This window comes from Echinops telfairi, unplaced genomic scaffold (genome assembly GCF_000313985.2).
Source record: "Echinops telfairi isolate 266 unplaced genomic scaffold, ASM31398v2 ScPeMD7_2;HRSCAF=8, whole genome shotgun sequence".
In the NCBI taxonomy this organism is placed as follows: Eukaryota; Metazoa; Chordata; class Mammalia; order Afrosoricida; family Tenrecidae; genus Echinops; species Echinops telfairi.
This window is the reverse complement of record NW_022103898.1, coordinates 42,408,634-42,422,681: the sequence shown is the minus strand read 5'-3', so window position 1 is coordinate 42,422,681 and position 14,048 is coordinate 42,408,634.

Here is a 14,048-nt window from a genome sequence, read left to right as displayed (position 1 = left end):
GTTTTCCAGTCTAGCCTGTTGGGGCACCATGCCCGGTCTCCAATGTCCACCCTCATCATTCCCTGGGGATCTTTCTACTCCCCTCCCCTGCTGTTCCGCTGCACCCCCACCCCCCACCCCAGTGCCTTGGCTTTGTTGTATTTTCAACAGCTTTCTACCCTTAAATATAACAAACACTTTCTCACAGATTGTAGCTTTTCATTTTTTTTTAAAGAGTTATGTTTTGAACAACCATGTTTCATTTTAAAATTGCCAAAGTGTCAAAATTATAAAGATTGCTCTATTGGCATTATAAGAATTCTGCCTGCATTAAGGTTTAAAAAAAAAGATACATGAGTATATTTTCTTTTAAAATGTAAAGTCTTGCTTTTGGCAATTTAAGTCTTTAATCTTTCTGGAATTGCTAGTTACTTTAGGTATGAGCTTGGAATCTCTATTTTATTTTTCCATATGCATCATTTTTGTGTTTTCCCCTCCACCTATCTAACAGTTTCTCTTTATTCTATTGATCTGTCACATAGCAGAAGACTACATCTGTGTGGGTCTATTTCTCAAAGCAATTTCTCTTCATTCCCGTGCACCTGGCTTATGCAGCTTCATAATAGGGCACGCTTCCTTTTTATATTCTACTTTCACAGAAGTTCCTCAACATGGATGGTTTGTATAAATTTTATAATTAGCTTTTAGTTCTATTGAGGAAATACCTTTTTGAGAATTATATTGAAAATGCTTTTTATTAATCTTTTCAGGGAGAATTAAACTTTCATATTAAATCCTCTCATCCAATTATATGTGCTACTTCTCACCCTTAAAGATCATTTTGTCCTTCCAAGGCTGTAGACACTGCACTTAAATAATGATTTTCAAAATTGGACAAGGCAGTTGTAAGATGTCCCCTACTAAATCATCTTGGTGACAACCATATACTTCCACAGCAGCAAGAACGATAAAGTATTTGAAAGGCCCTATCTGAGAAATAATTATAATTCATATGATGATGTGAATTTCCCTTCCAAGAGTGAGTGAGGAATATTTACTGAGCTACAATATCAACTGGTCCAGGATGAATTCAATGCCACTAACTTGTCCAGCATGAGACTTGATGTAGTATTCAAATCCCATTTGTTTTCCAATGTGAATAATGTTTTTATCTCAACACATTTCTATAGATGTTCACCTAGATATCAGTTACAACTTGCCAATAGAGGACAAGCTCCTTTCAAAGAGGGCTAAGAACAACTGATCAGGTCTTAGATTTAAACTCTCGTCGTGGGCAAATAGACACTAGATAGAAATAGTTATAAATCAAAATGGTGAATCTGAGTCTCCAGCTTGTTTGGAAAAGCTTTATTTTTTTTTTCCAATGGTGAATGACTTGATTGGGTAAAGACTCTGAACATCTTTAAAAGATGTGAAGAAAGAGTGAAATTTTAACGCACTGGATAAAACAAGGAGTTTGACAAAGGATTAGGAATTCATATTTGGAGAAGCACAATTTGTAAAAATATTAGTAACTATACAGTTTCCATTGAAAGATGAACTATAGGATTAACAAACCCATTTAGTACTTTTAATACTTTCCTGTGAAGTAACATACATACCCTGTTTCCCTGAAAATAAGACCTACTTACAGTTTTGCCTCTCACTAAAATATAAGGCATTCCCCTGAAAATAAGGCCCCCTGAAGCTACCATAACTGGACTCTGGACCATAGCGGCGGGCGTCGCCGTGCAGCTCACTGTTGGCCGCAGTGCAGCCGGAGCAGACAGGAAGTGCGAGGTCTCTTTTAATAAAACAATAAACAATAAATGTGTACCGTATTCTTCTTCATAGAAAAAGAAGACATCTGAAAATAAGACCTAGTACATCTTTGGGAGCAAAAATTAATATAAGACACTGTCTTATTTTCGGAGAAACAGGCTATGTATGTTATAGATGTGTGTGTGTGTGTGTGTGTGTGTGTATTAGCTCCTTTCATACATACTTCTGTGTGTTGGGTATCATCTATTTGATTCTCCCATAGCGATTCCATAGGACAGAGTAGAACTACCAATAGGTTTCTTGGTTGGATCTTTACAATTGTTTGTGGAAAAAGATCACCAGTTTTTTTTTTCTTCCTGGGCCACTGAATTTGTTTCTCTAAATAGCACAGCCCAACACACCCTTCCATGAGGTGGATTGACCAGTAGCTCCCTCAGTAGACTCAACATAACAACAATTGTGGGATCCAGCTCACATCTGGATGGAGTCTAAACGACTACTGTGTCACTGACGGGAAGAAATTAAGAGGCAGACCAAAGCTTGGGGTGCTCACCTTTCCCCATGGTAATCTGTTCTGGGAAAGAGAGAGAATGTATTCTTTCACCAATTTATACAGTCGCAGGGACCTTCAAGCCCCCCTAATTACAGGTAACTACATACTTAACAAAGTGGGCTGTACCTTAATCCTGGAAGTCCCTGAGTTCATTGGAGGAGTAACCTAACACCAATGCTGGGGGCAGGTACTGAGGAGTGATTGTCTCCTGTGCTGGGAGAGCAATAGCAACCTGCCTGCTTCTCTAGCTGAAGCTGCCAGTTAGGGAGCCATCAGCCGCGTGCTTCTAAGAAGTAACCTTAAGGTAGCACTATTATGGGAGAATATCGTGGGGATGAGCTTTAATTAGGAGAATGTGACTGGAACTCACCTCTAACTCACCAGGGTGAAGGCCTCCCTCCACCCAGCACCCTGGCTTCTTAAATATGAGAAGAAAGAATGCATCCGCACGCACTCTTTTCTCGGTCCTCAGTTTCCCACAAACAATTGTGAAGAGGATGCAGGCTGGGCAACATTTCTTTCTGTTGTCTGTGGGGCTGCTATGGGTTAGAACTGACTTGAGGGCGCCTAAGAAACAAACAAATCATGTGATTATTATGTGAACAAGCTAGAAAGACAAGCAAACTTATGAAGCAGAGTCCAATAACCCCAGCTGAGGGCATTTTAGACTTGCTAGCATTGGGCCAATGGCAGGTGATACCAAAGAATCCCTAGCTTAACCCAGACCAAATTGTCATTGGAATCATGAGTTAAGAGTTATAGTTTTAAGCCACTAATTTTTATATGGTTTGTTTAGCAGCAATAGCTAAATTAACACTGTTTCAATTCTAATCTAATATAAATAATCCCAAATAAAACAGATGTTTCTCAGATTAAATTGATAGTGTTGCTGACTTTTTTATTGTAACCATTCAACTTTGAAGTACAAAACAGTTCTCTTTAAAAGAAACCTCCGGCTTCATGTGTCACTTAGAATTAACTTCATGAATGTAAGCATGTCAGATACTGTAAATAATAATCATAGTAATAAGAATACCTTAATGATAAGCTAAGTGGGGTTAGAAAATTCATTTAACTTTCTTTGCCTCTGAATAATGATTGCTTAAAATGAGGATATTGAAGAATTAATGTGCTTAAGGGAAGAAATAAATACATAGACACACACATATGTGCACATATATGTGGAAACACAGAAAAGTTTGCATATAGCTGTATGTATGTATCATATATATACATATATATATGCAAAATGCTCTTTAATTCAACAAATATTAAATGCAGTATAGTGAGTCAGAGGAAAAATTATTGGCACTAAATTATGGTTCTTTTGTACATATTTTTAAATCAACATGGAAACCTCCAAATAAATATGTCTCTAATTATTAAAGAAGTGAAGGAAGCAAAACTATGTAACAAATGGTATAAGCTTTCATCAAGTCATATATCTGAATAAGAAAAACCACTGGCCAGTCTACCATTGATATAGAAATGAAAAGTGTAAGCAGGACTCAGCTCTCTATAAAATACAATGCAGGAAAATCAGACACTGATGAATTAAAACATTGCAGAATTTAGAGCTAAATAGTACTTTAAAAACCAAGTCCACAAGGGCTCGAGTAGAAAATGTTTTGGAAATGAAGATGGAAACATATGTACAAATATGCTTTGATACAATTGATGTTTGGAATGGTGTAAGAGCCACCCAATAAAATGATTAAAAAATAAAATAAATAAATAAAATCCATCTTCTTTTTGATGTATCAATTTGACTCAGTTAAACTCAACAAAGATGTACTGAAATCTCCACTGTGAAGCATAGTCTGTATCTTATGAAAATTCCATTCTGGGAAAATCAAACAACTTACATAAAGTCAACCAATTAATAGTTTAAAATGTAAAATAAGTTTCCTTAGTTTCGGTGCCATCCTATTTCCACCACACTAGTAAAGTAGTCCAGCTAATGACAAAAGATCTCTTACAGATCACGATTAAATATTTCCACTACCGGAGAGTCAGTTCTGACCCACACCAACCCTGTGGACAGGACGGAGCAGAGCTGCCCCTTGGGCTTTCAGAGGTGCAGTACCCCTGTGGGGGCAGAAAGCCCATCTTTCTTCAGCTGAGTAGCTGGTGAGGTTGAATTGCTCACTTCGGGTTAGCAGTCCCACACATACCCCTGTGTGCTACTACGGCTCCTATAATTAAGTAATAGCTACATATTATACAAAATCAGAATTGTAACATAGCGACCAAAAAGCATCATTCAATGGAATCTCATCTTGAAAAAATAATTTAGAGGTGAGGAGGTAAAGGACTTTTCCTATTTAACCAAAATTCCTGTGTAATCAAACTACTGCATCTACTTTGATTTTCTGGGGTTCCTATCTATGTAAAATCTAAATTGCTCTGCCAGTCACAGTTAGGAAATAGGGCATAAACTGCTGAAATCAATTCATGCCTCACCCACTTGGGGCCCTATCTTTAAAAGGATCCTTCAACACTGTAATAGTCGAAAGTTTAGTAAGCTTTTCTCTTTTCTGAGACTTGCTCCCTCCATTCTAAGAAACACAATTTTCTTGTGCCACACATGTCACTTCGAATTAGCAATTATCTCTTAATCTTAATGGTTTCCCTTTTTCCATTTTCTCTCTCTAGTCAAATGCCATTTCCCCCAGACTCCCTTTAATCTGAGATTATAGTGTTCAATTTTACTTGATATTATGAGAAACAAATAATAATGATAATAAGAGATTAGTGTTTTTTCTTAGCAAAAAATTAAGTAAAAACAGCTAAAATTCTTTGCTCTTTACTTCACGTATCCCCACTGCTGCAGGAAGGTCAATAACGTAGGCGGCATACATAAGGGTCTCAGAAGAACACTACATCAGTAAATAATTAACCAAATTTGCTCTTGAATTAACTCTCATTCATCACAGTCATATTAAAAACAAACATGCACTGTCATGGAGTCGATTCTGATTCATAGTGACACTATAAAAGTCCTCAAAACCATGTCTTTGCCCAAGCAGACCACCTCTGTTTCATGGAGCCACTGGTGAATTTGAACCCGGTAGTTAGCAGTTCAATACTTTGCCACCAAAGCCACCAGGGTTCTGTACAGTAATCCCACACTCACTGCTGAGCCCTGGTGGAGCAGTGGTTGCACATTGGGTTGCTGACCTCAAGGTCAGCAGTTCAAAACCACCAGCCATCTTCGGAATATAAAGATGATGTTTTCTGCTCCCTTTAACCCACAGAGGCAGTTCTACCATGTCAGTGAATGTGTACGCTCCATGATTGAGCTGATTCTAATTCACAGGGACCCTTTAAGACAGAGTAGAACTTTCCAAGGCTATCATTATTTTTCTTTTTAAATAGTTTTATTGGCCTGTACTTTACATAACATATAAGATAATTGTTCAGTCACATTAAGAAGAGTTGGGCAATTATCACCACAATCAATTTCAGAACACTTTCTTCTTGTACTTATTGTTAGTTCCCCACTTCTCCTCATCCTCCACTGTCATACCCTAAGGTAATTATTAATTCAGTTACTGTATCTATAGATTGACCTATCCTGGATTTCATATATAAGAAATCATACACAATACCAACAGGAAGCAAACCAAACTACAACTGTGATGAGAAAAAACATAGGCAAACTTCAATCAGAAAGAAAGCAAACAATATTAAAAACAGAAACAACTTTTAAAATAGATCAAAATGGAGATCAAATGATAAGCTATTACACATTAACCTAAGTACACCTGTCATAATCAACTTTACCATGTTCTCTGTCTCACAGCAAGACTCTTCACATCCCTGGGCTACGATCAGCGGTGACTCACTGAGGCTTAATCCATGTACAGGCCCTGCCAATGGATTCTGGGTTTCTGCTGTCATCCACAGCCTTCTGCAAACTGGGTGTTCACAGCTTGTGTTCTAATACCATTCCCTCCTTTGGATTTGGATGGAGGGTGTCCAGGGAATCGAACTCTTATAGACCATATACCACTGGCGGGCTTGTAAAAGTGCACAACCATTATGGAAAGTAATATGGAGATACCTCAAACAACTGGGAAGAGAAATGCCATATGGTTCAGCAATGCCTTTGCTGGAAGTATACCTGAGGGAAATATGAGTCATAATACAAAGACATAAGCTCTCCCATGTTCATTGCAGCAAAGTTCACAATATCAAGGTGCTAGAAAGAGACCAAATGCCCATCAATAGGAGACTGGATAAAGAAACCCTGGTACAAACACATAATGGAATATGATGCATCCCTAAAAAACAGGGATGAAACCATAAAACACTTCCTGACATGGAAGGACCTGGAAACCATTATTACTGAGTGAAGTTAGCCAGTCAATGGCAAAAAGGACTAATTTGTATGAGTCCACTACTGTAAGGATAAGCAGCAAGGCAAAGGCGGCTTCTTCTCTCAGGTCATGTAATCCTCTAACTGATCTCCCAAGCCACAAAGTAGATGGTAGGATTGAAATCCTAGTGCCCATGAGTCCCCTTGATACATACATCTTAAGAAACACTTAGAGGATACTTCACCTCAGTAAAGGCTATAAGTCTTTATAGAAGAAGAAAGTCACATTTTTCTCTGGAAAGGTGTCTGGTGGGAGAGAATGCTAGAACTTTCAGTAAGCAGCTAAACCCTAGCAGTCAGAATAAGCATGTATGTTAACCAACCCTCAGAAACTTAACATGTTTGTTACTTGTTCATTTTAGTACCTGCAATTAAGCCATGGAAATAGTACCGCAGGAAAGGTCAATTCAGTCAATTCAAATAAAAGGCTGAAAATTTTTAAATAGCATATTGAATTCAGTTTTTAGTATTATTGACTAACAATATTTCTAAAACCTTTTGCAATTTCTCAAAGGCTTTTACAAGCATTAGTCCCTTTGGTAAGGCCATACAGTATTTCTATTCTCATTTTTCAATTGAGGAAATTAAGGTTAACAGAACTTAAGTGACTTTCTAAGGATCCAATTGTTGGATCCAATAATAATATAGTAACTTAAGGAGTCAATAGTTTTCAAAACTGGGATTTAAGTACAGACATTTAAAATTTAATCATTAAGTTATTTCTACTGCCTCAGGCTGTCTATGTCAGGATCTTTAAATGGCATGTTTCTTTGGTGCAAATTGCATAGGACCAATGGAGAAATAGCACTTATATATGATTGTATAGTTAAACTAGATTTTCTGAATGTGAGAAAATTGATAATTTGCTTATATTTAAATTAGACCACATAGTGGCATCTGTTTGTGAATGATAGTCAAGTTCAGATCATTGATTAATGGATTTTAAATGCTGATCTGTCATATATAGCAAATAGGAAACTCTTCCAATTTATCATTCTAAATCTAGTTTACACTGTTACATGTAGTGAATTAATCCAAAACCTTTTCCCAACTCCTTGCATCTTTTAGTATTTAGAAAGAATACATTGATAAGAGATTAGCTCTTTACCAAGTATCTATCAACGACTACAGCCTTTCTGGAGATATTCTTCGCAAGGGGAGTAAAAAATATTAAATCAAACCAGTAACTTCTGAAAGGATGTTCTAGGCTACTTAAATTCAAGGTGAGTGCACAGATCTATAAAGAGGTAGAGAAAAAAATGTCCTTATATTTTGATATTTAAAAAATAAAATTTTCTCTGATTTTAAAATATTTTGAACTTAACATCAAATAAGTTTTACTATAAAAAAAATTTGTAAAAGTTCCAAGTCTTTGTTTTGTTCTGAACCTAATCTTTAAAGAGATGTGAATTTTTGCAACTCAAGAATCTCTCATTCTAAATTGCTTTTGAACCCATTTTAATTTTCTTTAAATATGTGTGATGAGAATTATAGCTTCAATCAAATTGAAGGGAGTGAAATTCTTTTTCGAAGGAAACAAAAACAAAACAAACCAACCAACCTAAAACTATTACATCAAAAATAACTCAACAATAAAATTAAAATATCATAAGACATTTTAGGAAGCTGGGTTACCTACCAAAGGTGGCTATATTTTGCCTGTGTATGCTGTTTCTCAGAAAAGACTTCAATTAATGGTCATGATGAATGGGACCGAACTTGGTGCCAACAAGTTATTTTAGTGCCACTCTATTGAAGCCCTGGTGGTAGAGTGGCTATGTCATGGACGGCTATCTATAAAGTCAGCAGTTCAAAACAGCCACTTGCTCCTAGAAAAAAGGTTTTCTAATCCCATAAAGAGGTACAGTCTTGGAAACTCACATGGACAGTTTTACCTGGTCCTATTGGAGCCATGGTGCCATAGAGGTTATAAGTTGTGCTGCTAACTGCGAGGTCCACACTTCAAAACCACCAGGCCCTTCATAGTAGAAAGACTGGACTTTCTACTCCTGTAGAGTTACTGTCTGGGAAACTCACAGGGGCAGTTCTACCTGGTCCTATAAAGTCACTATCAGTCAGCATTTACTCCATGGCAGTGAAGTGTGTGTGTGTATGTTTTATTATTTGATTTTATCCTATTTGGAATATTTGTTCCTGCATGTCCTTTATATATATCTCAAACATTGTAATAAGGGGTAACTTAATTTCTTTCTAGCTTACAAAAAATGAGGAGACACAGACTCAAATCATTTCAAATCAAAATACATTTTGAGAAGTTTGCTATACATTGACTTGTAATTTGTCATTATGTATTCATCAACAAAGAAATGTTGAAAACCTATTAATTGTCAGTGTGTTGAGGAGAGAAACAAATCCAGGGACACTCATATATGTATAAGAAAGAGCTTTATTGGGCTCATCTCCTCCCCACAACCCTTCTGTAATGGATGTCCAGTTACAGATAAGTTTTGGGTCTCCACTCCGCATTCCCTCTCATTCACAATGTTATGATTTTTTGTTCTGGATCTTTGATGTCTGATACCTGATCCTATCAACACCTCATGATCACACATGTGCTTCTTCCATGTGGGCTTTGTTTCTTCTCAGCCAGATGGTCGCTTGTTTATCTTTAAGCCTTTAAGACCCCAGATGCTATATCTTTTGATAGCCGGGCACCATCAGCTTTCTTCGCCACATTCGCTATGCACCTGCTTTGTCTTCAGTGATCACCTTGGGAAGGTGAGCATTATGGAATGCCAGTTAATAGAAAAAAGTGTTCTTGCATTGAGGGAGTACTTGAGTAGACGCCCAATGTTAATCTGCTACCTTAGTACTAAACCTCAGGGTGCAGTATAGCAACAATGAAACATACAACTTTTCTCTAGTTCTTTAATGCTTTCTCCACCCCACCCCACCACCAACATCATGACCCCAATTCTACCTTACAAATGTGGCTAGACCAGAGCATGTACACGGGTAAAGATAAGAGCTGGAAACACAGGGAATCCAAGACAAATAAACCCCTCACGACCAAGATTGAGAGTAGCCATACCAGGAGGGTAAGGGGAAGGTGAGGGGAGAAAAGGGGAACCATCACAAGGATCTACCTATAACCCCCTCCCAGGGGGATGGATAATAGAAAAGTGGGTAAAGGGAGACACTGGGCAGTGTAAGACATGAAAAAATAATAATAATTTATAAATTATCAAGGGTTCATGAGGGAGGGAGAGTGGGGCAGGGGAAAAATGAGAAACTGATACCAGGGTCTCAGGTAGAAAAAAATATTCTGAAAATAATGATGGCAACAAATATACAAATATACCTGACACAATGGATGGATGTATGGATTGTGATAAGAGTTTTAAGAGTCCCCAATAAAATGATTTAATAAATCAATAAAACAGTGAGATGGTTTTAAACATGAAAAAAAGAGAAAGAACTTTATATCAAAGAGTAATTGTATAATAAGAAAAGAAAACCACAACCAAGTCCGGATCAAGACCATAAATCCAATATTAGCTCATTAAGTCCAATACTGGCCTGGAAATCCTCCTTCAGACTCACACAGTTACATGCAATGGTGCAAAATTCAGGAAGATCACAGGCTGGTAGGTGCAAAGACTTGCAGATCCAATGGTGGTGGAGGCATCCCAGTACTGGAATGGGCCTCCATATGGCTCCTCCAGCCCTCTGAGTGTGTCTCTTCAACAGGGAGGTGAAGCAGAGACTCCTTCACAGGTCTCACCAAGTCTCCTCATGACTTGTCAACAATGAAGGCTGAGAAAGAGTGTGGCCCACCTCCAGGGAGACAGAGAGACAAAAAGTGTCCAGAATCCTCCTCAAGAGGCCACACCCACAATGAGGCATCATCAGGCTGTGACCTGATTAACAGGCTAGACTCCACCCCTACAGTCTATTTATCAAGTTCAATATGAAATTATGTACCTACCACAGTCAAAGAATAAGACAGTCTTGAAGATGCATTGTTGTGTGAAACCACACTCTGTTTCTTCCAAGAGGCTATGTGTATAACAGGTATAATATGACAGATGTTATAAGAACAGATTCAGGAAGTTATATAAGCAGAAAACAGGGCTACAAAGCCAGATTTGGGGAGTTAAAGAAGCCTTCTGGATGGACAAAATGACCAAGGAGTGAGGAGGATTTAGGTGTGCAAGTGAGATAAATCAGCCAGCAATTGCAAGAAGGAAAAAGCTGAAGTATCATAGTGTTTAGAAAGTCAATGATAGTACTGGGCAGGACATTGAATATAGCTTGTTAGTGTGTAATGATATATATAATTTTTATAAAAGGGAAGAAGGAATTTGAGAGTGTAATTAAGAATGGAGGGTCATGTAAATGAATATAAAAGAGAAGGTACTGAAAATTTAAAAAGTAAGAATTAAGAGAAATTGGATCTTGCTATAGGGGTGGAAAGGAGTCCTGTGGGCTACACACTGAACGGCCAGCCTCGCGGTCCTCCGTGTGCACGCACAAGCTGGTCCACAGGACAAAAATGAAGCTGCCTACTCTCATCAGATTTCAATTCTTGGAAACCCACAGGGCAGTCCTACCCTGTCCTAGAGTGTCGCTATGAGTTGCCATCAACGTGAGGGCAGTACATTTTGGAAGGGATTATAAAAGGTAAGAAGAAATTGAGCTTAATATGTGAAATATTTTCACTTAAAATTTAACTTAATTTCATAATATATACAAGACAGGGACTTATGTTAACAAGAAACAGGGAAGAGCAAAACATATGAAAAGGAAATTTACAGAATTGGAAATAAATACCTCACATGTATAGTCAAAGGTAATGAAATCTACCAGTAATCAGATATTGTAAAATAAAAAAATATATATAAGATCTTAATTTAAGCCCAAGAGTGAGTTAAGTGTTTAAAAATTGATAGTCAATTGTTGGCCATGTTGTTGCTGCAGCTGGGTGTCACGGAGTCATTTCCTATTCATAACGACAGGACACTCTGAACAACACAAGGAAACCCTGCCTGCCCCCGCACCAGCTGCACAATTGTTACATCTGAGCACATCGCTGTTGTCACTATGCCAATCGATCTGACTGAAGAGCTTTATTTTTTGCTGATCCTATACTTTATCAAGCATGATGTCCTTCTCAGGGACTGGTCTCTCCTGACAATTGTTTGCAAGAATCATATTTAAGTGAAATCTTCAAGAACTACAGGGGGAAGTATGAACTTTTATGGTCATTCTTTTGAGAATTCTAAACACATTTTAGCAAAAATGAATATACATACAATCCAGGAATCTCAATCCTTGCACTAGTGTAAGATACATACGGGGACATTTCTCAGTCAATTAGCCAAAGTGATGGGGAGTTGTTGTTCTTTGGATGAATGGATAAACGTATGACACATATATAGTATTATTAAGGAGCCCTCGTGGCTCCAGAGGAGCCCTAGTGGTGTAGAGGTTAAATACCGGGCTATTAACTTCAGGGTCACTTGTTCAAAACCACAAGACACATCATGGGAGAAAGACGGGTCTTTCTACACCCACAAATAGAGTTACAGACTCAGACTCACAGAGGCAGTTCTACCTTGTCCTGTAGGGTCGCTAGAAGTTGGCATTGACTTGATGTCAGTGAATTTGGTTTGGGGTGACATTAGTTGAGAGCTCAGCTGCTTGAACGCATCAGGAGGAAGATGTGGCAGTCTGCACTCATGAGCATTACAGCCTTGAAAGCTCTACTTTGTTAAACTTATTAGAGTAGAGTCAGAATTAGATTTTTTTTTTAGAATTGGATTATTTTTAACATAATAACATAGGATGTGTTATTATGCAGCGGAATTAACAATATAAACTCTAGAGACATGTGAGCATCGTAATTTTAAGTAAAAATTGAAAAACAAAGCAAATTGAGAAAAAAGCAACAAATACAGTACATTTATGTAAACTAGAAATACATACACTTGTATTTTATAAAGATAAGTAGTGATAAACATTCAATGATATAAAGCAAGTCCTTCAGAGGGAGAGACATTGTTAAAGAAAGAAAATTTAAAAAGATGAAGGGTATTGCATACATCTTTAATAATTCATCGTCTATAGGCATATAATTAACCCAGTTCTCGTCTAGTTAAGTTTTCAAAGAAATGAGGGAAGAAATTTAAAATTAAGAGATAAAAGATTTAAAAATTTTGGAAAATCTGTCCAAAAAATAAAATGTATACATACTACACACCACATATACTTTTATTTACCACATATATTATGGAACAGAGTAAAAATTATTGAAGAAAGTGTATCTCTCAACTTATGTAAAATCCGAGTGACAATCAAAAGAACAACATGCAAATACAGTGTATTAGATTGTAATATCTAGTTCATATTTCAAGCAACCCCCAAATCTTATGTCCTAACTCAAAGACATTTAGTTTTTGATCTCACAAAGTCTACTGAGGGTCTGGATGGTGCTTCAGGGAAGCTGGCCCCCATCCAGTGGTCTGAACATGTCTATTCAAATGTCTGTGACCAAGAATGGGGGTCGAGAAGTGGCTGTCTTTTCCCATAGAAAGGATAGTTTTGGGAACCCAACTGGGCATTTCGATGTGGTCTCAGGATATAAGAAAGTGCAGAGGATGACAAACAACTCTTTAATACACATACACATGATCTTGACCTATCGATGAAGCACAGTTAGACGTTCACCAATTTTCAGCAATACTAGAGAATATAAGATTCTATTTGCCCAGGAAAAACGAGAACCAGGGGTAAGTACAAGTAATATTATTTTAATGTTACATGCATTTATTTCATATATAAACACACTAGGATAATTCAACAAATTTATACTACAAAGTTTAGTGAATAAGTATTACTAGAACTTTCCAGGCAGTGTTTTCTACTGTCATACATAGGATTTCAATGAGCCGGAACTGAACAGCCGGCATTTACAGCATCATCTACAATGCCTGTGGCTATAGAATAAAGAAAATCCATCAACCAAAATCAGCCCGCAGGTCCTGAGTGCATGCTAGATGCATGTATTTACTAATTGTTTACTTATCTGTCAAAACTAACTTCTTGTAGTGACAATTTCATATTCAGAACCTATTACTTCAGGTCTGTCTGGATAGGACAGGCTGGATGAACAAACTGGAGGAGAAAACAAGAGGACTGACAGTTCCAGGGAGACATGGGAGAGGGGGAGGTGGGGGGAAGGGAAGAGGTGTTAACAAACCCAGTGACAAGGGAACAACAAGCAATCCAAATTGGTGGGGAGGTGGGTGTGGGAGACCTGGTAGGGCATGATCAAGGGGAATAGAACAAAGAGGAAGTGCTGAAATCCTGGTGGGGACTGAGCATGATAGT